The sequence below is a fragment of the Stegodyphus dumicola genome, chromosome 5 (assembly GCF_044657685.1).
Source record: "Stegodyphus dumicola isolate Sdum_Otavi_A_Nest chromosome 5, ASM4465768v1".
Lineage (NCBI taxonomy): Eukaryota > Metazoa > Arthropoda > Arachnida > Araneae > Eresidae > Stegodyphus > Stegodyphus dumicola.
This window is the reverse complement of record NC_140772.1, coordinates 100,317,159-100,344,491: the sequence shown is the minus strand read 5'-3', so window position 1 is coordinate 100,344,491 and position 27,333 is coordinate 100,317,159. Positions and strand designations below refer to the sequence as shown.

General features: G+C 36.3%; 1 protein-coding gene across 2 annotated transcripts in view; it reads right to left on the bottom strand.

Moving 5' to 3' along the window:
• Positions 1–27,333, bottom strand: part of LOC118189110 (uncharacterized) — a 497,793-nt gene that overhangs the window by 85,771 nt on the left and 384,689 nt on the right. The gene's annotated exons all lie outside the window — the stretch shown is intronic.

Sequence of the window (27,333 nt, the reverse complement as noted above, 5' to 3'; positions counted from 1 at the left end):
TCACCAACAGTCAAGAATTGCAGAACGGAAAAATTAATGGAAAATGAGAAAGAAATATTATCAGTTTTCATGGAAAACCACAAAATTAATGGACTTGATAAATTACTAATAAATGTTGACATAAAAATTAGAGAAACTGTGAGCCAAAATACGAAATTTATTACCTATAAAAATTCTGATGAACTCTTTGTTATGTTTTTACGTTTTTGTCCCTCTCCATGCATTCAAAAATGCTTGAATTAATCCTATACGGTACACTCGGGATTTGGAGACATTGACATTACAAATGTTTAGCGAGCCCGATAAATATTTTTTTTTTTTTTTTTTGTAAATATAATTTTGTGAACATTGTTTGTAATTCTATTCAGTGGAAATAATTCTTCTAGGCCATTTAAAAAAGATTCTATTAATCTGTCAGAAGAATCTTCGAAAGTTTAATGCAGTCATATAAATCCATGAAAGTTACATTGCATTGGGCTCTTCAACCGATAAAATCCACTATTAATGTTATATATTTATAATAACCACTTTCATAATTACTGTAACTTAAGGAAAAAAATGATGAAATCTTAAATAACCGTAACTTAGAATTTAAATTATTTAAAAATATAGTTTAAAGTAGTGAAAATAATTAAGGCTATTATTAATTACGCATATGTAGTCTAAAGAGAAAAAATTGTATTATTTTCTGGTTTTCAGGAAATGATAAAATATTTAAACTTTAAAAAAATACAAGGAATAAAAAATTTTAAAAAAGAAGAAAATATATTAATTATTAAACTTATTTTTCTGCATAAATCAATATGTAACACAAGGACATAATAAAGACATTTTCACAACTGTTGCAAAAAGTGGAATTTTGCGAATATTTAGGCGTCGTTAAGATGAAGTGATACGATGCTTTCACAACAAAAATATCACCTGCGAAAGACGCAATAACGACGTCTATGCGATAAAAATCTTATCTGCAAAGACATAATAAATACGTAATATTATGATTAACCTTTGCAACGGTTGTAAAACAGTGGATTTTTGCAGACAGCTGGGTGTCTTAAAGACGACATATTACAACGTTTTTGCAGCATGAATCGCGACCAGTTTGCAACATCGTTACGACGTTGCCGTGCTACTTGAGACGCTATTAAATAATAGAATAGAATTCCTTCTATTGCGGGGATACTGTAAAGGGTTAAGGGAGGGAATGATAGTTCTGAAAAGGGAGGCTAGTAAGGGTAAAATCATTAAAGAGTACGCTAGAGAGAATAAAATGGGAGACTTTGCATTCGACTAACTCTTGGGCTTAGGACATTAGGAAACTGATTTTGAAGTTTATATATTTTATTTATATCACAGGGCGTAATTAATAATAAAGAGAGTAGCTTAGTTTTTCTGGTATTTATTATAGTTACATCAAGCTGTCAGGGCATAATTTATCATCCATATGGCCTAGCCATTTTTATCCTTTAACGAGTCGTACGATTTTCTTTGATGCTAGCGATTTGGCACATTATCAGTTCTAGGAAAACTTGCTACTAAGCAATTCAAAATATTCGTATTTCAATTAAGCAATTCAAAATATTCGTATTTCAGTTAAGCAATTCAAAATATTCGTATTTCAGTTAAGCAATTCAAAATATTCGTATTTCAGTTCAATTTAAAGGAATATTCTGCTAAATTAGCTGAGCGATTTAAAGCAATACGGTTACTTATTAATATTTATAAATACGTATTAATTATTTATACCGTTATTTTGTCTTTTGTTACCGGTGACTGATGTAATTCACAAATACTTAATGCATCTGATTTATAATTCTATTAATAATTATAAACTAATAATTTTTATAAATATTTTCATTGTAATTGTAACTAATAAAAATATTTTTATCGGCACAGATTACATACTTCGATATAGAATAACTGTTTGCACGTTATTTAAGAATTAATATTTTTCAAAATGGCTCAATGTAGAAAACTAATCACCATTAATTTGTATAGGAAACCTTCAAGCATGCTCATAATCGGAAAAAAGTTACCATATTGCTGCTTATAGACAACACAGTCTCAAATCAAATTTAAAGCAGAAATAATACGATACCTGCTTATTTTCTCCCGAACGATAGGACACATTTCTAATCAAGTGTTTGTAGAGAATGGCTAAAACCATCGATCATTTAGCCATCTCATTGCCGAGAACGTTGCCCAGGAGTTCTTTCCGGGGGTGACTGAACTACATCCATGAAAGAGGGAAAGCCCTGACTAGTTTTGAATAGTTCGACCCAAAAGACAGATCACAGGGTCTTCCGGCCCACCACCGGTCGAGCGGTAAAGTCGCTGAACACTGGTAGTTCGGTCCGAGGTTCAAATCCCGCGAACCGGCTGGCTGCATGAGCGTTTTTGTGGTTTTCACCATGTGTAACGTGTATACGAGACAGTTTCCCTTAGAAAGTCTTCCATGAAGGCATCCGTTCCCTTAGGCAGATAGCCCTAGTGTATTTTGCCATAATTAAATAAACCAACCAAATCAGAGGGTCTCCAACTCCTCTTTTCTTATTACCAATATTTAGAGAGGGCTTTCGTCTCGAATTTAATTGCTCAATGTTGCTAAACACTATATCTTTGCCTTTTCATATCTTTTCCCGGGATCCGAACCCAAACCTAAAGCTGTCGCAGCCGGTCCGCTATCACAATGCTTACAGCGTGGCATGTATAGTTTATTTGAATAAGAAATAGCACATGTATAACGCAATGTTACTCAGCCAGATCACAGCAAAATTTAAAGTCATTAGAAAACTCTCAGTTATAATCATGATGTGTATTATGAAGCATAGCTTGCATTATGAAATGCAGAGCCGTGGGGACAACAGTCTGAATGGCGATTGATGCAGTTTAACGAAGCCTCTATTTCTAAAGAAACGCTCACTTGCAGAGTTATTGAGTGACCACCGCATATGAAATTCATGATAAAACGAGAATATGAGGTTCTTTTGATTATCTGAGGTATGGTCACATATCTCAGTGTTACACTGATAAACAGTTTGACACATTATTTTGATCTTTTCTCTGATTTAATTAATTAAGATTTGAAACAAAAGTATTAAGCATTCTTTATTTTTTTCCCCTTCAGGTTATTTTTTGCGTAAAGAAAGGACTTTGGTTTAAAATACTTATACTTAACACAGCGCTATAATAAACTTAAAGCAGCATTAAAACAAAACTTACAAAATGATAAAAAACATACATTTTCCATTTAAATAACTTTAAATAAAAAGTCTGAAGCTATTAGACTATTTTACGAAATGGATTTATGTAATTCACATCAACGCATCTAATGCAATGAAAAGAATTAGCGGATCAGGAAGTTTATAAGAGGTTTCGGGATCGGCCTTCAGTTTTCTATATGGTGTCCTAGATATATCACGAAAATACCACTTATAAGGTAGATAATATTTATGTAGTTTGTAACAAAAAGTATTTTATTAACAAGGAGCATAATGTAAATGATATGAAATAAAAATTACAGGTGCTATTTGAAACACTCACCAAATTTGAAGAAAATGTAATAAAAGCTGGTTTTCGGATATTAATATATATATTTCGGATTTGGGGACTCGAAAGTTTAAATAGAAAATTTGTTTAACCGGAAAGCAATGAGAAAGTAAAAAAAAAATTGCTTCTATTTGTGACTTTCAACTTGAGCAGATTTCTGAAACATCTCAACATTCCTCGAAATCATTTTCTCGGTTTTTCCAAGTAAGATATCAAGGGTAACTTTTGCAGCAGTTAAGGCTGTGGTGGACTCTATGTAGGGAGTAGACAGGAGTTTTAGAATCGAATATTATGATATTTACAGAAAATACGTTTTATTAATTATATTAACGGTATAATCAAGCAAATTCATAAAATAATTAAATCACATGACTTTTTTATGAATTAATTAAAACGACTTGGGTTGATTCTTTAGTTCCTTTTTAAGAATGCATATATTTTACTGCTATTGTAAGTTGCATATGACATCTTAACTACTATGAAACACTTCTTAATTTCAAAGAGATTTCTTTCCTTTTTTTAATAATATAATATTTCCTGTGAATGAGGATGGCAATAACCATAAGATGGATGCACTGTGCTTTTGTTGTTTATTCTGCTAAGCCTGGACGTACAATTACTCAAATAGCCTCAATCGGAATTATAAGTGGAGTTAGCCTTGCATCTGTCATTGGTCTAAAACCTTGGATAATTGCGCTGACGAAAAACTCTTAACTTATTTCTATCCCAGATAAGTGAAAAATTCTTCCGGCGACAGATGAAGATGTCGGAATTAAGTGCATATGTCATACATGATGTGCCTGCAATGTTGGGAAAATCAGAATTACTTTGGTAAAGAAATTTATAATATAAAAAGTATTCTTAATCATACAAGAATATTTAATAGTTTTCTTATTACTTTAGTAATATGCAAAAGCGTTAAAGCTATTTCTAAAAATTAGCCTGTTAAAGCTATTATACCAAACATATTGTAACAAAAAGATATTACATCTCCTACAACGTAAAACTTGCGTCCTACAACGTAAAACTTGCACACGTTCCCTTATTATTATCACCTTTGTTTAGTCGCACAGGACTTTACTGCAAAGAATGCATCAATTTCGATTCTTCTTCTAAGCAGATATACTTTGATGTTAAAATTATAATGCATTGTGGATACATTTCTGGGAAGATGATGAATTTATGTATTCCATTTTTATCCTCCTGCCGCCTCCGTGTCTAGCCTATAATAGCCTTCCCAATATGGAAAAGGTTGGGTTGTTGCTTAGCAACCTACATTCCAGATAAATGTCATATGAAGATGTCTTGGAGCAAATGGGAAAAACTAAGAAAAAACATGGGCTTTGAAGTTGACTGTCGCTCTAATAATATGTCAGTGCTTTCATGCTAGGACCTTCAGGCAATAGAAAAGCGTCGTAAGTTTTTAGATTATTTATTTGCTTTCTATTCATAATAATATAATTTAAAAAAGTTAAAAAAACATACATTTTTGCATTTTTTTCACATACATTTTTACATCACTTACTATATGGTTTACATTATATTATATATTCAATACAGTATAATGTAAAACATATACTAAAAATAATTTAAACGAAATTCCGATGTTTTCTAGGTTTGCAGTAAGGATATGGCAAAGATATTTTATGAAAGTTCACACATAAAAAGTTCATGTTTTAATAAGCGTTAAATACACCAAACCAATAAAAATATTGCTAAAAATTAGCAAAGCAACAGTTTTGTGCTCGGCGTAGATTTTGGACAGGATTCTATTGATTTCGACGAAAAGCTTATGCAAGTCCCTCTTTGTTAGTAGCAAAGAAATCTACAACTAAGGGAAAGCTATGGTTGTATTTATGCCCAACAGGAGTAAAGAGAATCAGAAGGTAGAGCCATCTGTTGACAGAAATAGTAACGAAAGCTTAAGTTAATAGGACTTAAAAAGCGTTAGGAAGGACTAGATTGTCCTGCGCCAGTCGGATGTAAATAAAATCAGGAATCAGGTTTTCCCTTCGTTGCAGATTTCTTTGTTCCCGATGAAGAGGGATCCGTATTTGTTTATCCTCGAAATCAATAGAGTCTTGATTAAAGCATAAAGTTGTACTGCTAATTTTATGTTTTATTTTGGAGTGTTTCTCTTCTGTCCTGATTGTTCAAACTAAGGAAAGAATTTTTTTCGTTCAAAATTTGTAACCTAAAAATCAGTAAGGTCTCCATTTTTTTTTCTTTTTCTGAGTCATGCTACATTGCGTTATGACTTAGTCTTACTTCAGTATATGATAATTTGAACTTTTTAACAACTATTTTATAGAAATTAAGGTAAACTAACACGCCGAACAAGTATTAATTTAGAAGTCAAATAATAAAAATCAGCCTTTAATTTGCAAATTTTCACAGGATTAGTTTCGATGGTTTTTACCGAACCATCAGCCTCAGCTCTCAAAGCGCAAATGAACGAGATAAGCTAAGATAAGAATGGCTGGACAAGAATTAAGCTACTCTGGCACCATTTATTGATGAAACAATCATTTTATCAATATATGGCGCCAGTAGCTTAACTCCTGCCCAGCCATTCTCATCTTATCTGTTCTAATCACTATATCTCATCTCGTTCATTCGCGTTTTTGCAGCTGAGGATGATGGTTCGTTAAAAACATCGAAACTAGGCCTGTGAAAATTTGAAAATATAACGCTGATTTTTGTTGTTTGACTTCTAAATTAATACTTTATACAACTTTTCGACAAACAGAATTCAAATACGTCAGGCCACCTTATTTGGATCTTCAGTATCTTAAGCGCTAAACCTACTAGAACTGTCAAAACAGCGAGAAAACTTAACTTCCCGTCTATTTTCACTTACGCGAATCACAACTCAAAGTTAAGGTTTAAAATAAAATTTATTGATATTTCGATCAGATGGCTACACAAAAGTAGAAGTATAATAGAAATGAAGTTCATTTACTTGAGGGTAGTTCAGATTATATGTTTAGTCAAGCTGAATGTGAAATACAAATGAAACATAATTTATTAAACCTTGGCTTAGTCCGATGTTTTCGCGAACCAAAAGCGGCTTGATGATGCTTAAGGCGAAATCTGAAATTCAATTATGAAGAAAGTGAATCAGAGTGACGGTCAGTTTCTGCTTCCAAAATCTCTTTCCCTAAACTCAAGAAATGTGCCCTTACTCGTGAGTGAACTAATTTTCATTCTGGAGTTGAAAATTCAACCAAACTAATAAATTAGTTCGAGTAATCAAAGTAAAACTGTACAGCCTCATATTAGGGACAACATCACACATTTTATGCTTTCATATGTTCTTAGAATTAGTTATTTTTTCCTTTAATATTTCGTAAACTTTTCTTGCTTTCTTTCCGCAGTATTTTGCTGTTACTGAAGCAAGTAAAAGATGGCAGTCGAGTTTTTTTCTCTATGTAGTAAACAAAAATGCTGCTTAAAGAAGATATAGATAATCTACACTGATGTGCAAAAATTAAGGACGAAGTCGAAAAATTAGCATATCAGCTGAACGAAGAGGCAGAGCGGACAGAAAGACGAATCAGGAGATTAAGTAAGGTGATATACGGTAGCACATGCGCAGATATGCAGGTAGACGTAATGGGGGAGTGTCTGAGTAGTATAAAGCATGTTGTCGGTGTAAGATCAGTATTTCTGGCAAAGAGATTGCACGCCGTATAGCAGTTAAAATCACACCGAGTTGCTGCCTCAGCGAGAAAGGGCGAATAATCAATCTGTTAGACGACATCTGGATGCTTTTATCCGAGGTCGAATCATTGGGAAGTTGGAGGAAGGCCGCAGTGTGACGAGTGTGGCTGCAGAGTTCGGAATTGCTCACAGCATCGTTTTACGACTTTCGAGACAATTTCAAACTACAGGAACAGCTATCCGGATTTGGTAAGGAAAGTTGATGAAGCAATTCATGAGAACAGACGCTTCACAATGACAACTCTTTCAGAGGCATTTCCACAAATTTTACGTACTGTTTTGTTCGAAATTGTGTCTGACCGCTTGAATTATCGCAAACTGTGTTCCTGATGGGTTCCAAAAATGCTCACTGATGTTCACAAAACAAAGCGACTTGGTAGTGCCCTGACATTTCTCACGCGGTACAGTGATGAGGGAGAAAATTTTTTAAACCAAATTGTGACAGGTGATGAAACTTGGGTGTTTCATTTCACACCAGAATCGAAACAACAATCGATGAAGTGGTGACACACTCATTCTCCGAAAAAACAAAAGTTCAAAGTGACAATGTCATCACAAAAAATGCTGTGGAGTCGTGGTTATTGAAACTGGCGGGAAGCTTCTTTGACGATGGTATACAAAAACTGGTCACCCGCTATGACAAGTGTTTGATCATTGGCGGAAACTATGTTGAAAAATAGTTTAAGACATGTATTTTCATGTAAAAATAAAATTGGATTCGAAAAAATTGTTTTACTATTTTTTTATTTAAAACGGTATACTTAGTTTCCGAATACGCCTCGTACATGGAAAGGAACGAAACCTCTCATGCAACCTGTAACCGCTGATAACCAGACTGAATTAGCAATGTTCAACCTTCTTATTCTCTCACTCGCTAACGCGTTAAAACAAAACAAAACGAACAAACAAAAGAAATCTGAAAGCTTTCAGATTTTATATTACTTCCAAAGGGACGTTTTTGTTTTTCATTGAAACACACATTCGCGTTTCTGGAGCATTTGGGTTCATTCCCTTAGGACTGAAAATATTTAAAAACAACATATCGTTCGAATTTCTATTAGACAGTCTCGCGCGCTGGAGATAAAAATGTTTTATTCCGTACATTAATGCCACAGCCCGCTTTGAATGCGTTGACTTTGCTAATAAAAAATTCGTTAAAGTTTTACAAAATGTGAAATAGGTAATAAAACAAATCCGAGATTCAAAATTTCGAGCTTCCAGGTGTCGATGCTCGGGTGGAGGACTACGTTATTAAAAATTTGATGGTTCTAGGTATCGTTGTTTTTTACAAAGCAAGAAACATGCATGCATTCATGCAGATTCTTAATGATTTATTTTCTTTGAACATAATACATTGCAATAATATTTGGGGCAATAATTTGAAAAGTGGTTGGACACAAAATGTCGTTTTCAAGACTAATAGCCCTTCTGGGCTAACGCTTGGGATAAAATGTCAAAGATTTCGTTTAAGAACATGCTTCAGCAGAACGTGTCTTGTAATTCTATTTGCATACTATTTTTATTGGAAATCCAGACTCTGCATTACTTTGCTTTAAAAAAACGAAAATCTGAATTGACACTTGACACTTAATTTTTAATCCAGAAAAAAAAACATGCATGAATATGCTTTAGAAATCTAAAAGCCTGTTAAAGATTTCCGAAATTTCCTGCTTTCCATACAGCCTCGATCTAGCTATGTTAATACATAATGTTTAACAATAGAGAAATAAATAAAAAAAAAGAGATTCGGAGACGAAACACGATAATCTTGTTTCCACTTAAACATGGATTTTCATTTGTGGTTATTCCTGGGAAAAAACCCTGTCACGTATACAGTCGTGTTAAAAGTCACCGGAGTTTCAAAAGTAATTTATCTTTGGTATCATTAAACCTCAGGGGTGGCGATGATAAAGTAAGATTTCATAAGCACATTAACTCATCATTCCATCGTCCTGTCACGCAGTTGGTTGGCCATAAAAGATCCATGACACCGCAAGTGCGGTTGCTAGGCGACCGCTTAGCCGATAGAGTTATTTGCGAATCGTTTTGGCTGTTACGATGCGAGTATCGCGAATGAGATTATAGGAAGCGAGTGATCTGTGTATGCGCATATACATACTATATAACATTGTAACTACAGGTCACTCCTGATGAGACTTTAATAGATGGCTAAAACTGAAAACCCGGAAAATTTTTCTCCATTTCAGAAGAAAATAGAAACAGCATTTATTGATGAATTTGAAAAGATTTAAAGAGCAAAGAGAAAATGCATTCAGATTATGCTATATTATGATGTACTTCTTCAAACAGCTGGTTGTTTACGAAGTCAAAGAACACGAAAGTCATGTGCGTTGGAAGGGACGCATTCCTAGACGATTTTCTCAGGAATACGTATTTATATTTACATTTGCTCTTCCCCACAAGTCGCGAGTTGATGAGGCCACTGAACACCAGAGGTAGTTCAACCCGGAGCTCGAATCTCGTCAAGACGAGCGTTTTCGTCTTCTTTTCCCATACTTATAAAGCGTTTTCTTACAGTGTAACATAAATATGAGGGTGTTTCCCTTAAAAATCTTCTGTGAAGGCATCCCTTCTATTAGGCAGATAATCCTTGTATACTTTGCCATAAAAATTGCCTCATTATTTACGTTACGTATGAGTAAAATATTGTAAACATCATTAAATCAGCTCCTTTGATTCACCATAGGGACCTACAACCAGTTTTCAATGGCTGTATCCCTACTCATTTGTAAACCCATTTTAAACGCATTTTTAATACAGTTAGCTATAAATCCTTCTAAAATTATAAAGCGCAAGTATTATTTAAACGAGACAGTTCATTTTAGAATCTAATATGGTTCTGAAGCTATGTATGTATATTATAACTTTGAATTTGAATTTTCTGCAGCTGTTTGTATTATAGCTGAATTTGCAACTTGAGTTTTAACGTAAATAAAGATGAGTTCATCTCACAATATTGATAAAAATTTATACCACGCAATATTTTTAAGCTATATAAATCTGAGTATATCTTTTAATGTTAATGAAATTAATGCTTGCAATGTTTTAAAACCTTTAGTGCCACTGAAGATACTTAAGAATTATGAAACTAATACAATGAAATGGCCGAGGAAGGGGTAAGTTGGAATAAAGTTTAATATTCTGTCTCAAGTTTTTATGAGTGATAGCTCGTCTTTTGTATTACTGAGCATTATATTTTTATACAGATACATGTGTTTTTATGTTGCTTTATAATCATTCATATGAATCACATTTTTACCATGGAAATTTAAAAATTTCTTTGAAAGGAAGATATTTTTCCATCTAAAGAGGTATACAGCAGAATGCATTTGAGAATAGCTCAGAAAGGATTAGTTCTTCTTTTATAAGGTATTTTCTTCCTCCTTTGCGCATGCATGCCTTCGTGGTGTGATTGGAAGAATATTCGACGTGTATTTGAGAGCCCTGGCGAGGACGCTGCACATTTTTTACTTCTTCTGCTTCACAATAAGCCAATGACTTCACAATTTGCGACCGAATAGGGACTGGAACTCTGGACCTCTCGAATACGCGTCGAGTATGCTTCCAGTTACATTACGAAGGTATACAGAAAGGAGAGAGAAAATACCTATATGGCGTCCGAACTAAAAGGTAGTAGACGAAAATTCCTCACCGCCAGGATTTGTCGATTTGGTTCCCTAATCCTTAGTTGCGCTTTAAACAGACAGTATATAAGTTTTTTCTCTCTCCTTTCCACATGCCTTCGTTAGTGTGATTACAAGCACACCTGATGCGTATTCGAGAGGTCCAGGGTTCGAGTCTCGTCGATGGAATTGCATATTTTTCACGTCTCCTACTTCAAAATAATCTAAGGACTGTAAACTTTAATGTAAAATTTATTAAACGTTTTAGAAGAGTGCAACAACGAGTTTTCGCTAGAAGCTAAAATCAAACAAGTACAATATTCACTTAAAATTTAGACATATTTGTTTACAAAATGCATTCAGTGTAGCTTGAAGTGCAACGAGAAAATTTAACAGATTAGGAACAAGCATTATATATCGATATATTTAAACAGTAAACTTAGGCATGCTTTATATTAAAGGTGGCTTGCATACTAAACTAATCAAAAATTAATACTAATTATATAACTTATAATTCTAAACTGTAATTACAAACTGAAGACTTTCCACAGACGATGAAAGCATTCTTTTGGAATGTAGGTAAATTTAGAGGCGATAAGAACATTAACAAGTTGTAATTGTTCTGACTAACTAAGTAAAGACACTGCAAGAACTATTACAACCATTCTGCCCTTTACCCGCTCGCTTTGACCCTAAGAAGTCTTAACTATTTTACACTATAGTAAAGCTACAAAAAATCAATGTTAGAAAAAATGAAGTTAACTGTTTTAATTATCTCTCTCTATGCATAGATGCATGAAACAGGAATTTTCAGCCGTCTTGAATACTAATAAGGGAAGTAGAAAATGATTCACAAAGTCATCTCATCTACAAGTTTAAAAAAATTCTTGTGGATAATGAGCGACGTGGAAGATAACACTTTTCTAAATCAAGACACGAATAACGTTGAAGTGTTTGCTTATGAGCTATTGCTTTGAAGATTACTTCAACGCAATAAGGATCATTAAATATTTGATCTATTCTCGTATTGTTGAAATTGCGAGAAAAATGGTTCTTCTTAAATTGCTGAAACGATTGCAGTTTTTAAAACAATAAAAGAAATAAGCATTAGCAGAATCCGCAGATTTAGGAGAGATAAATCAAAATTAAACCACTTAAAGAAAAAAAAAAAAAAAACACTCGATACCAATTTTCTCTCGATACAAACCTAGCTAAATCAGCAGCAGTCATTAATGGTAGTTTTTGGTACAGATTTAGACAGTAAAAAACGCAAATGGCCTTTAAAAGCCAGAAAACAAATTTAAATTCAAAAGTATGTTGCACAACTAAATAGATTTTGAAACATAATCGAATTTCATTATATTTAAGAGATTATCAGAAGCTGAAGCTGAAGCTAAAGGTCTGCGTAAAAGCTGTGATGAAATTAAGTGTTCATATATTCGTTGTGCTTAAAACCATCTACGAAACGTACCGTATATATAATGATAGTAGTATCTTTTGAATAAAATGCATTTAACCAGATCGAGTAGCAATTTTAATTTTGGCTACAGGATGAAATAAACTAGTGGAAATTTATGTGCGTTCTAGATATTCAATTAAACTGACAGATCGTGTTAAATAAGCATCTAATAGCACAGTAATATGCCCTGTTTGTTGTCATAGTATTAAAGCAGAATATGAACAACTTAAAATGAGCACTCTGAACGTACAATACCTATTTGGGGTATTTTTAGAAACATCTGAAAAAAGATATTTTCCGTGATTTGACAGGAAGGGGATATATATCGCAGGCCTTTATAACGCGGGCAACAAACGTTCACCTGGAAAAGAATCTTCCGTGTGGTATAACTACCTACTTGAACGTTGATAACAGCTCCTCTGAAATACAGTACAGCTATTGTATCAAATAGTCTTCTAATAGAAACATTTTGTTCATCATTATATAAAGGAAAAACTCTTATCTAATTCAAAAACTGACAAAACAACAACACATATTAGTTGTCTAGATAACTGTAACCTAAAACATTATAGATTTGAATTTTATCGCGAATGATGTGGAAAACGACTCCTAGTAATACAATGTTTTTGACTAAAATAAATATCAGAAGGATAACAGATTTTTCGTTTAATTGAAATAAATAAAATTTTAATAAGATATCAATTATGATTACTTTCCAGGAATTAGTCTAAGGTAAAGATTAATATTGAACATATTGGAATATGAAATTCAAACCACTTATATACAGAAATTGTTATACATTGTGGAATTCCAGACGATATGCTTCTGAAAAAGGAAAAATCATCTAACTTGATTAAGTGATCTATAATGCATCTCTGATAATTACTCCCTCTTATGGAAGATAAGTTGTAAGGATCTTAAGTTTTACTAACGTTTATTTTATTTTAAATCTTTACTATCACTTCTTATTTTCTACTTCTGGCCAGAATTAAAAGCTTTAACTTATTTATGCAAATTTGTCTTGCGAACGCCAAGTACTTAAGTTGTGGCTTTTTGCCAAGCGAGAGAGAGAGAAAGGAGTTAGTAGAAGCAGGCCGCTTGCCTTAGCAGTTTTACTCGGTTGCTGGTTGCCTTGAAGGCCAGAGGTTTAATCCTCTTGATAATTTTAAACGTATCGTAGTGTTAACAGTTCTCTGTACTACATACGGCCTTTCTGTTAATATACGGCCAATCTTCAAGTAGCCACTTGTTTATTAATCCAAAGTTAGTTTAGTTAGAATTTAGTTAATATTTTTATATTCTTACGTTCAGACCACAAGTGGTTGGTCTCTGTATTCCGAAGTCCGGAAATCTTTGTAAAGAGAGAAAAATAAAGCGTTTCGTATACCCTTCCTGTGCATCTTGTCTACTTCCCATATTTATTGAACATAGCTTTAGTAAGCTCCCTGTTCCGAGTCAGGTCATTGAATGTTCCCCAAGCAAGTAAGGAGGAACAGCTGAACCTGATAAAGTCACACTGGACTATAAAACGTACACAAGATTTGATATCTTTTATTAATACTGTATTACACGTATTACCTATCTCTGGACCATAAGAACAAATCCTAACTGTAAATTGATTTTTATAAGTAAAAATGTTGTCTTATAGTCCGAAAAATCAATCATGTCATCCGAAAGATTCTATGCACAATTTTTCATCTCAAACAGTAACTTTTCTACACATTCTAGGATTTGGAAAGGGATACACGACAATAAATATCTCTGAAAAATTCCTATGACGTCTTCTCCGAACCAAAAGGTACACACTCGTAAGCATTTTGTTTGAAAGAGAATCACTATTCTATTTCGAAAATACTCTCATGTTAAACTTTAGGCACAAACACGTAAGTCTGAATATTTGGATAGCACGTATGTATGCAAACCTAAACACAGGCTTCTGGATGCATACAAATTATAGTAGATGTATTCAAATCAGATTCAAGTAGAAAAGCCCTCCCAAAGATATATATGTGTGTGTGTGTATACTGAGAGAGCGAAAAGAATCATCATAGCAACGTGACCAGACAGCGGAATTGGATATTGTTGAGCATGAGCAAAAATATGTTTAGGTTCGGTGCAGAAATAAATGTTGTATATATAATAATTTGCCTATTTAAAATTTATATTAGAACACGGGAAGTACCTCAAAAATCTCATTAATATATTTTTTCCGTTATACCACAGAACAAACAATGATCTGCAGAAAGATATATGCACCAAAGTTGCGAACTGACCGCCATTAAGTTAATCATAATATTCTTGTGCCTTGAAAAATGCTTTTTATTTTCAGAGTAAATATTATCAATAAAAAATTTGCAAAGTGTGCAATTCTGTATCGTTCTTCGCGTATCGAAATAACTAAATGAAGATACGACATTCAACTTTAATATGTTTAGAATACGTTTACCACGGTCGAAAGGAGTTGATGACTAAAGTTTGTTTTCTTACAGGAAATACCAAGTTGCTACTTATATTTTTCTAGATAAAATTATTTTGAACAACTTTTCCTACAATAGAAAAGATCGGTATGGTAGTATGAATATTTATTGCAAAAGGAACCACTTCTGTAGTTCTTCGTTTTATATTTTTTTCTCTCTTTTGCTTCACAGAAGTATTCACAAAGGCAAACTCATACTTTGTAGAGACATATTTTTTTTTGGAAGCAGGAAAGATGAAAAATTAGCCAACGCCTTCGCCGAGAATTGAACCACGGACCTCTGGAATACTGGCCCAGTGTACAGACCACCACACCACGAATGCCCGCCAAAAAGGTGGGAGAAAATACCCTATATACTCACCCTTTTAAAGGGAGACTGGGGTTTTTAGGTTACCCAGTCGCCAAATCCTGGGTGAGGAAAATCATCATCCAACACCCTTTTAGTTCGGGTGCCACTATAGAGACATTAGGTATTTTTTTGGAAGCAGGAAAGGTGAAAAATTAGCAAACGCCTTCGCCAGGAATCGAACCACGGACCTCTGGAATTCCGGCCCACTGTGCAGACCACCACACCCCAAAGGCACGCCAAGAAGGTGGGAGAAATATCTTATAACTCATCCATAAATATCCAAAATAAAGACATTAAAATAAAAGCAATTTCCAACTGCTCTTTGGTTGGATTCCAGTTGTTGGTGTCATTACTCTTTTGATGATGTGTTAAATTTAGTATAAACTCTTCTTCCTTCTCGGTTTTAAAATATCCTCTCTTACTAGATAACATACATTAATTAATTCTGTAAACGTATTTTCTTTGTGAAGTATCTTTTACCTACAAGCAATATAAATTACATATGAAATCTTAGGCGCATTTAATTTCAAATAATAAACAATTAGATAATGTAAAAGTTTTTATTCTTAGCACACTGACTGCCACGCGAGTTTGTAAGAAAATCTCTTTGGTCAAGAGCACTGCTATACCATGCGTTAATTGTTTCCGGTTGTAAGAGTTTAGAACGTCTAGAAGGCAACATTTTGAGACATGTATTCAGTTTAAAATCTTTCCTCAAGAACAAAGTATCTAAGAAAGGGTGTGAGATTCGAAAATTATTCCTTTGATTTCTATTTTTTTTTTTTTTTTTTTTTTTTTTGGTAGTGACAAACGGCTGAATCTTTTTTTGTGTGTTAAAATTACTGCACTCAACTTTTTGTAAGAAAGTCTAAAAGAAAAATACAAGAGTAATTTTAAAGGGAATCATATAGCAGTGAAGAAGAAATCTGTTGCGAGGCTTACAAAAATTCGAATAGTAGCGATGAGGATATAAACAAAATTACATCTTCAGATTATGATTCAAATACGAATAATTGCAGTGATAATAAATGTGGTGTAGATACTACTGATCACATGTTACAAAAATTATTTTTTAGGCAGAAAGAAATGTTAATACCGAAGAAAACACAAATCAGTTCAGTGAACGGAGAGAATTAAGCTGTCGACAACAATAATTTTCGTTTTTTTCTTTCAAGAATCAGCAATCATTTTTTCCCCAAATACCTACTTAAGTACTCAAAGAACTATCTCCTGAATTCGGATGACGCAGCCTTATCAGAATTTTTGCCGTCATTCGATTACCGTTGACGCGGCCTGATCAGAAATTTTGCTGTCACCCGAATACGTGTGACGTGGCAGTCAAAGTGCAACTAGCGTGCTTTGACATTATCTATTATATTTATCCTCTATTACGTGATAACTCATAAACTCTTTACTTATTGTAGAAGGAACATACAGTAATTACTGTACAGACACGTTATACCGGCTATAGGCCCCGTGACAACGCTGCAGCAGTGTGTTAGGAGCTCCTCGTTGAACGAGTTATAACCGCGGTAATATTTGTCGTGTGTCTACAAAGTTAGTAACATCGTAAAGGTCTCAACAAGCTACAAATTGTGATGCTTGATTTGTGTTCCTACGTCTTATAATTCCAGAGTTATTGAAATTTTTAAATTCTCATCCATTGTCAACGCATGAGCCTATGTTTTTGAATGAAGAACCGGAAAAAGAAAATGAAGTGCTGCTTTATGCTCCGTCGTTGTTAAGTGATTACTCGCGACCAAATTGCCTTCTGTTCTCAATACAGATATCTGGAGAAAGCTGGCGCATTCCGCTTTCTAACGGTGCAAGAATTGTGTTTGTGGTGTGTGTTTAAGCAGAGTTATAATTATTTTAATTAGAGTCCATAAAGTGTCATTTTTGCGGATTTCGTCTAGGATATCTTGGCTTCTATTTGGAATATCATCATCATTTATCCTCGGCAAAGTAGGTCTTCTTGTACTCTTTATTTCGGTACCCTTGCTTTGAATTTATGTTTATTAGTTCATCTGCTATGCACACTTTTGTGTTATTTTTATAATCCGTAACTCGTGTTCCCCCCTACTAACTTCTTCCAAGTCGAATTTTTCGACGCAGGGGTTGCAAGGTTGTTGTTTTCTCAAGAAGCCCCTCAGGGTTAGCATATTAACAACGACCTTTCCCCTCCACCTACAAAGCGCATGCGCGCTTGGCACAGAACCTGTTGACACCTGTGACCTTAGAACTTTTCACCGCGCGGCTATTTTATGTTTCGAACTTTGTCATTTATTCGCCCATTCATGTTTATGTTACAATCTTTTTATACTTTATAGATGTAAATTTATTGATTAATGAAACTTACTGATTGTATTATGTACAAATTACTGACTATTGATATAAATTTAATAATTTTGTGTTTGTACTTTCTAACTTTTTTTTTTTTTTTTTCCCCTCTCTCTCTCTCTCCTACTAAAATGTCTGTATTTTGTGGGTTAAGTTACAGGTAGTATAAGTTCTCAATCCAACATTAATTTTATTTCCTCTATGACTTTCTAGTTAAGCTGTCTTCAAGCCTTTTCCCCTCTCCTTTCCCCCTTTAACTGACTTCCCCTTCTTTTTATTTCTCTGATAACTTCGCTTCTATGTAACTTAGCGGCCTCAAACTCTTCTTTTCATCCCCTTGTTATCCTGTTATTCCCTTTTAATTTCTAAGTTTTCTCCTTAACTACATTAGATAGCGCCCTCTTTTCATTTTCCCCTCTTGACATTTTACCTTCTTTTTTTCTTTTTCTTTTGCTGACCCCCTCTTTCTTTCCACTCCCCCCCTCCTCACATTTTTTTTTTAATATTTAATTAATCCTTTTTTTTTCCGAGCAATTTTTGCAACTATACACTTGTTGTATTTTTAGAATTTTTTTTTTTTTAACAGTTTCCTCTAGTGGAAACACCTCTACATTCTTCCTGTTGTAAACCCGCAACCTCTTTAAGGTCCAGGCTCTCCTATTACTACTCTTTCTGCACTTGCAATTCTCCTTCTGTTCACGTTTCAGCTATTCCTTACATTCTCCCCCATTTTTCATCACTCATCTCTTCTCTTTGCTATCTTTGACTTATTAACATTCTTCGGGCCTCTGGCATACCACTACAACCTCTCGGTTTACGTGTTTATCACTTAAATATATGTGTATACTTACAAAATATCATGTGTACTGCTATTTATTGTGCTTACTGAAACTTTTGTGCATTAATAATTAATTATTTCCATCACACATTTGCTGTGTTGTGTACTGTAACTCTCACTACGTGCTCAGTTTCAAGTTCTGCGCAAGTGATAATTTGTGTGCACTTTACATTGTAATTCTTCCTGCGGGCTCAATTTTAAGCACTGCTCAAGTGAACTACAGTTACGCAGTGGCTTTGTGATTTAGTGTATTCAGTGAATCAGAGACTCAGTGCCTTAATATAGAGATCTCAACAGCTTCCTAATATAAGACTTCAACAGCAGTGCTTTAATATAGAGATTACAGTGCCTTAAGATAGTTCCTTGTTATAGTGCCACAATTTAGTGCTCAGTATAGTGCCTCTAATTGCCATAATATAGAGATTTCTACAGCATTAGTGATAGTCTACAGCATTAGTGAGATAGTCTACACAGTGAAATTAGAGACTTAGTGCATAATTTTAAAGATTCCAATAGCAATTAGTAAATCTGCGGAATAGCAGAATATTTTTTTTTTTTTTTTATCATTAGTGATTTCATACAATAGACTCAATGCAGTATGTCTGAAATGCGTACCTCCACACACTGCAGTGATCTAGATTTGCCAAATCACTTAGTTTCAACTGACTTCTCATATAGAGAAAAAATAAAAGCGGTCTTGGACGAGAGCGTACAAATAGCCAATACAGTTCGAGGTAATAAAAATATATTACCACGCCTCATAGCCACTCTAGAGATCTTTCGGGACATCGCATTACGTGGAACAGAGGTAGTCAACAAAGACGTGAACACTTCTGTAATCTCGCGCTGTACCACTAGCACTAACACCCCTTACCCTGAGGTGGTTACTTCAAGTACAAACACGGACTCCCTGCCAGTAACAGCAACTACGCAGGCTCCCAGGAACACCGGGGAAAGGCATAGCCACTTGAAGTCAGCGACAACACCATCAGCGATTGTGCCCCAGAAACCAACCTTTGCGGCAGTGCTTAAACAGTTCAGTAAACCCAGTCTGATCATCAACCCTTTAGGGAGTATCCATCCACGTGATCTAAGAACACAGTTACAGCAAAAGGTTCCACTTAGTGAGATCCCAGTTGTCGTCAACGCTATCAAACCGGCTCCAAAAGGCGGACTAGAAGTTTTTTGTAATACAAACGAGGAGGTACTCAAGTTACAGGAGCACATCAAAAAAGCTGAGGTCCAGGCAGAGGTTCGTCTCAGGCAAAAGAGGCAGCCGAGAATAGCCATCCATAATGTTCCAGAACATGTTAAGCCAGAACAGCTCATCGCAGAGCTCAGCGCAACAGCAGGTCTATCAGCAAGAGTATACAAACCCCTGTTCCGACTTAAGGAGCGCCGAGGAAACAGAGTCAAATGGGTTCTCGAGTGTACCACGGAGAGCTTTGGAATCGCCATCAACATCAGACGTCTGTTCACAGCATGGCAGGCTCATACTATCACGGAGTTCTTGGGAATCCGTAGATGTTATAGATGCCAGCAATTCGGGCACTCCCAGGATCTCTGCCGCAGCAAGAAACAGTTCTGTGCCTTCTGCGCTGGGTCGCACAACACCAAAGTCTATCAAGCAGAGTCACCAGCCTGTATCAATTGCGGGGACTGTAACTACCGCAACGGCACCTCCTACTACTTTGAACATCCGGCATACCACCCGGAATGCCCGATGTACCAGAGAGCCGTCTACAACACACGCTGCAACACACAATACTGAAGCTATAACATCTCAGCAGCCTACCAATGCTATGTTACTACCTAATGCGTCTGAAGATAGCAACACTATCTCACAAGAGATCCTACCGACAAATATCGACAACCCAGCCAACCTGATTCTAACTCATTCCTCAGCAGGCTCCATAAAATGCACGCAAATTAATCTCCAACGGGCAGAAGCAGCTAATACGCAGCTAGTGCAGCATGTCCTCGATCATGAGATAGATATCATCCTTCTCCAAGAGCCTTACTGCAGTAACGGCGCAATAGCCTGCCTACCACTCTCATGGAAGATCTTCCAGCGGAAAGCGCAACTTAATGAACTACCCCCGAGAGCGGCGATCATTTGTTGTAATCCACAATGGTCCCCACTCATTATCAAGCAGGCACGAGATCATGTTGCAATTCTTCTGAATTATAATAACTCCCAGATTATCCTATCATCCGTCTACAGCTCTCCACCAGAAGACATCAGCAATGCAGTACATAGTATAGCAGAAATACACAGAAAACATACTACCATTCCTCACGTAATAAGTGGAGACCTAAATGCGCACAACGTCATTTGGGGATACCCAAATACCTCACCGAAAGGAACAGCGTTAGAAGAATTTATAATCACAGCCAATCTACAGTTAATAAATACTCAGAACGCCCCACCGACGTTCGACAACTCATACAACAAAGGATGGCCTGATTTAACAATAGCTACAAGTAACATAGCCAACAATATAACAGATTGGAGGGTCATAGACGACAAGAGTTGCTCTGATCATAAATATATCCACTTTGCAATTAATACCGACACAAGCATCACTATCCTTAAGCGCTACAAGATCCCAGGCAATAAACTGCGTGCATTAACAAAGGCTTTCTCGGATACCCTACAGAGTGAAGAAGAAGTAATAGACCAAATAAATAGCCCAGAGGGATTAGACACTTATACAGATCATCTCCTCAATACATTGCGATGTATTTGCGACAAGCTCCTGAAGACTCGCACTGCTAAACGCATACAAGGCATATGCTGGTGGACTAAAGAACTACGCCAATTACGGCAAAAGTGCAGAGCCCTAAGACGGCGTCTCCGAGGTGTAATGGACGAAGCCACCAAAATGGCATTGCTGACCACATTCCGCAGGGAAAGGGCGCATTATAAAAAATGCATACTACGAGCCAAAGTCAATAGCTGGCGGAAATTTTGCACAGCTAATACCAACGTCTATGGAATCCTGCATAAACTAGCTACAAATAAAGTTTACAAGCCTGACCAGCTTTATGCCCAAGCAGCCAATAACTCAGACACCACCAATCTTGCAGAAACCACAGCATCTGCTATCCTTAATGCAGTTTTCCCAGCAGATAACCCGGATGATGATTCAACAGAACAACAGAAGATACGGGACAACCATTCCATTCCTAACACACCAGATGACATTCCCTTCGACTCAGCTGAAATACAGCAAATCTTCCGTTTTCTTCCTATAAAAAAGGCTCCGGGACCAGACGGTCTAGACTATGCTATAATAAAGGTGGCTTACACATCCCGCCCTACCTTCTTCGAGAAATATTTCAGCAAGCTCTTAAAATACCAGATCTTCTCAACTGCTTTCAAAAAAGGAGAAGTGGTCCTGTTCCTGAAGAAGCAGAGATCCCCAGATGACCCAAGCTCGTTTCGGCCAATTTGCCTACTTTCGTCTCTGGGAAAAATTTATGAAAAATTACTGGTAAACAGACTTAAATTCCATCTCGAGCAGACCAACTTCCTCAGCCCACGGCAATACGGGTTCCGAACTGGCTTGTCAACCACGCATGCCCTGAGTCATCTTAAAGATAGCATAGAACAAAATAGAGGCAGAAATCTTCACACGGCATTCATATCCCTGGACCTGCAAAGCGCCTTTGACACCCTCTGGTGGCCTGCTATAAAGCAAGCACTTAGAGAGGCACAATGTCCCCAAAACATCTTTAACATCATCACGGACTATCTACATGCACGTAGCCTCATAGTAGCCAACAACAATGGCCTCACTATCAAGCGGCAGGAAAGAGGGTGTCCACAAGGCTCTTGCGCCGGTCCGTTGCTTTGGATAATCACCTTTAACTCCATACTACAACATGAATGGCCTTTGCACACAGATATTATAGCATACGCCGACGATGTAGCCCTTCTGGTGTCTGGCCGCACAAGAAATGAACTGGAACGGAATGCCACAGAAACCTGCTCGATATTCACGGACCTATGCAATAAACTTAAGTTAACCATCTCTCGGCAAAAGTCCGCAGCCATCGTAATTCCACGTCCTGGCACAAATCCCACAAGACGTCCATGTATAAAGCTACTGGGCAAGAACTTAAAAATAACGAAGACGATTAAATATCTAGGAGTCACTTGGGATCAAAGACTCACCTGGTTACCGCACCTCCAAGAAATACGTACAAAAACATCCACCATCGCAAGGAAAGCCAGGCAATTTCAAGGGAGAAATTGGGGACAAAACCCCCATATCAGGAAACTATTATATCTGACAGTGGCAGAGAGAATAATTCTCTACGCAGCAGTCATATGGGCACAACCAATGAACAGCCGAAAGACCAAGCTACTGACCACAATTCAACGGCCGTTTGCATTAAACATCTGCGGAGGTTATCGCACAACAGCGTCCAGCGCCGCCACGATACTTGCAGGCCTGCTGCCATTACACATAAAGGCAGAGGCAGAGGCTACCTATGTACGAATCACTCATCACAGACAAGAAGCCACATATGCAGGAATTACGTTCAGAACAACAGACTATGAACTCCCTGGCAGTGTGGAACACATCCACCCTGCCATCAAAGGTAGAGGGATCCATGTCAAAATCCAACATCAGCCATCGCACTCCAGACAACGCACTTCCTGTGCGATTACACTACTGTTCACTGATGGATCAAAACATGATCAGGGAGTGGGCTGCGCGTTTGCTCACTACGAACATAGCACACTAGTAAAGGAATGGAAAGGACATCTCACTAACAGCAATAGTATTTTCCAAGCAGAGGCACTAGCAATATTGAATGCGCTACGACATGCCCTCAACCTTTCCCTTACCAATGCGACTTTTTACACAGATAGCATGTCAGTGCTACACGCACTCAGGGATCATCACCACACTTCACCCATCATCATAGATATACAGCAACTTTTACGCAATAATCATCAAGCCCGCTTTAACATGGTATGGGTAAAAGGACACTCCGACAACGAAGGGAATGACGTCGCAGACCGACTGGCTAATGAGGCTGCCAACAACATCCACGCTCAAACTATAAGTGCCCCTACCCCCGTCTCACACCTCAAGAAAACTCTGCGTAACATCTGTAAAGAAAAGTGGCAAGAAGAATGGAATAATGGCGACACAGGGAGAAGGACGTATAACTTCCTACCAAAGGTAGACACGGAACGTCTTATAACAATAGCCCCACTGACACAGTACATAACGGGTCATGGCCCATTTCCATCTTATTTTATGCGTCATGGCATCTCAGCATCTGACAATTGTGTCTGTGGCATGCTAGGTTCTCCCGAGCACTATCTATTTGACTGCAGTCTAACAACAAACCACCACTTACCACATCCAACGAATGATAGAACACTTTACTATCGTTTCATAATCAAACACCCGCCAGCTATAAGGAGCATCTGCGCAGTTGTACAGCAAATCAACGCCCTAGGGCAAGACATTTGCGAGCCACAGTAGCATGGTACTGCAGACAATGTACTCAACTATTAGATATTCGCAGTATGTACACATTCTGTAATACACACTCCACATTCAATTTCGAGCCTCGTGTTAACATCTGCTTTCAATAGCCACCAACTTGCAGATATAATGTTACTGACATGTTTATCAGTGTGAAGCACTGGGCACCCAATGGAATGATGTGTTATCGTAAATCGAAATATATAATATCCGTACAATGCACGAATGTAGTGTATGCAACGAAATATGTAATTCATGCAACAGAAGCCCCTAATGAAAGTATGTACATTATGTATTATGGGAACTGAGCATATTTCCGCCCAGCACTACTGCTTTACGCACACCTTACTATGTCTTATATGTTTCCTCTGAGTGTAATATTTGCATTTATGTGCTCTACGTGTTTCCATATGTATTCTATGTGTCATGATATGTATTTTCGTGTGTGTTTCTATGTCTTTATGTTACGTAATTACGAGTGTGTTTTTATGCTTTTACGTTTAATTTTGTATATCTATGTGTTTCAGCTTATATGAGTGTTTTAGTGTTTTAATGCTATCCTTTATATTCTTTCTAAGTTACTTTGTGTTATTAACAACGTCCTATGTAAAAACTACCCGACATCTAGCCCCTGTATGGCCATGTAAACTCCTGGTGCAGCCTCACGGGGCTCCAGCGAGTTGCTTCTTCGAGATAGTGGAGGACGTGGGACATATGCCTGTTTACCTATGTTATACGTCAGGCGTCCCCGTCCTCCGTCACCTGTCACCTGTACAGACACGTTTATAAAGACATGCAAAATATTGTTTCAGATCTCGCTGTTGTTTTTGCCATAATACAATATTATGATTTAACGAAAAGCATTGTTGTAAATGATAATATTCTTAATCTTTAAATCTTTATTTTTTTAAGCACCTTTCAATGTCGCATACAAGATTTTGAATAATTTGAGGTTTATACGAAAGTCATAGCCTCAGTTGGAGAGTACTTTTCGAATTCAGAATCAGTGGAAACTTGGAACTTCGAGCTTAGAATCAAGGAAAAAATTAGGCTTTATTAAAGGTTTTGCCTGGCAGCTGTACTGGAACTAGACTCAACAGCTCTTTGAATTACTTCAAATCACAGCCTTCCGCTAATTTTTGAAAGTTTCTTTTAATCGATCTGAAATAACTTCTAATTTTTGAAAGTTTCCTTTATTCAATCTAAGCTTACTTCTAATTTTTGAAAATTTATTTGATTCAATCTGAAATTACTTCTTACAGATTGTTCTTGCAGACAATGAAAGAACAATGACAGGAAAGTGATTTAGGAAAGTTGTAGATATTTATTTTAAATAACCAATTTTATTTAATTTGAAGATTTCCTTATAAGCCTTCATTCCCCTAATTGAATAATAAAATTTCGTAGCGCGCGCGAAGGAATGCCAGAATATTAAAATTTGGTAGTGCGTGTGAAGGAATGCAAATTCTACCTTGTAAAGAAAGAATTAAAAAAACTGAGGTTCAGAAGGAAAGTTAGAGAGAGTTAGGCTATTGCCGTCACCTCAGTAGAGCGAGCTTCTACCCCCAGAGGCATATAAGCATTCTGTACCGCGCTACGTGCATAGCGAAAAATTCATCCTCGTGATTGGATACGGCTTCCGATGACATCATTTCCTCTAGGCTTAGGAATGCCTTAACTTTGCTTGGGCTCGAATGTACACCTCCACACCGTTTGTTTACATTTTGATAGCAGTATAGAAGTACCGAAAGGATTATTATCGTTAATGAAGTGTGTTGCATTTTTGTTGCAGATTACTCTTATTACGGCACTGTTGTATGGTGACGTAGTCCTTTTATTTTTCATAGAGAGGAAAGTCAGTATTTCTTCTAGTGCGCTAACTCCGTAAATATGTATCACTATTAAATTTAGAGGTTTTAAATAAATGTATTCTTAATTTTAAAGCCTTCATATTAAAGGTTTTGTAATTATTAATTCATTGTTTCATGCTCATTAAATATAGATTCTTTGTAGATGCAATCTCCGAAAGCATGAGACAAGTCAGTTTTCACAAACAACAAAAACGTCGGAGCTAACAGTAAATTCACGATATTTGTAGTCTGTCTGAAAAAGTAAAATTTATTTTTGAAGTTAGACTATTATAGATTTGGAATACAGAAACAAAGGTACGTATGCATAAATTGAATATTTCTCATGAATATGTACTTTATGAATATTGAATATTGCCAATTCTTTAATGCGTAAAATCTTTTGTACATTTGTATAAAAATAGTGTTTATCAGAAAGGAAAGTTTTTTTCTTATACACGCGTATTCAGCGAATATACTGAATGCATATTTTTCCTTCATTGAAGGCAACAGAATAAAGTGTGAAAGACATGGACATTGACATGGAAATAACATATACAGTTGCAAAGAAAATATTTTTTGCAATGTGAAATGAACAGATTGGAACAAAATTTCAATAATAATATACTTACTGGCATATATGCCTTTACATTTGAGTCGAGATCGTCGTGTAACCTAATGTGTTTTGTTTTTTTTCCTAAATTTATGAACTCAGTTACTTATATAATCTAAGCATTTAAGATTGCACTTGATATTAACAGCGTCTTTGAAGGATTTTATAATTTTATTTTTGCATAAATAGGATGCCATCTGCAGAAGGCTGCATGTCAATTTTTGAGTCTGGCATAATTATTCAAAGAATATAAATGATAAGTTCACGCTTCCGTATCAATCATGCGCGTCCTTCAACGAAAACAAGACTGTGGTGTGGTGTATTTGATTACGTCAAAGCACACTATTGCTATCTGCTTATGGGGAGGGATGCCTTCGTGGAGGACTTTCTAAGGGAAACTGGCTCGTATACACGTTCCACATGGGGAAAACCACGAAAACACCCATGCAGCCAGCCCGTTCGCGGGATTTGAACCTCGGATCGAACTACCACTGTTCAGCGACTTTACCGCTCGGCCGCTGGTGGCCGAAAACAAGACTGTAAAAAATCTCGCTAAACGTCATTACGCGAAAAGAAAATGATGTCATAGGAAAATATGTCGAATCACAAGTACGGAATTTCCTCTGTGCGCATGGAGCTGTACAAAAATGCTTATATGCCTCCCGGAGTATTTCTGGTTTACGTGGCTTAACCGCATTTACTTTGCTGCCACTAATTTCGACGCGGATTTAAGAAACAGGAATATCTGAGCCCTGTAGTTTAATTTTCTACTACTTGTGAATATCTTCGAATTTTTAGTTTAGTTCTGCGATTTCAGTTAACGCGCAAGGGAAGCGTAATGTGTTAGCATCGAGTTGACGCATTGTAAATTTTAAAGAGTTTAATAAATAGTACTTTTAACCCTTTTTCTGTGTAGTTCTTACCAGAACTTACTACACGCACGATTCTCACTTAGAAGTTCGACAAGTAGACCCTAAAAAGTGTA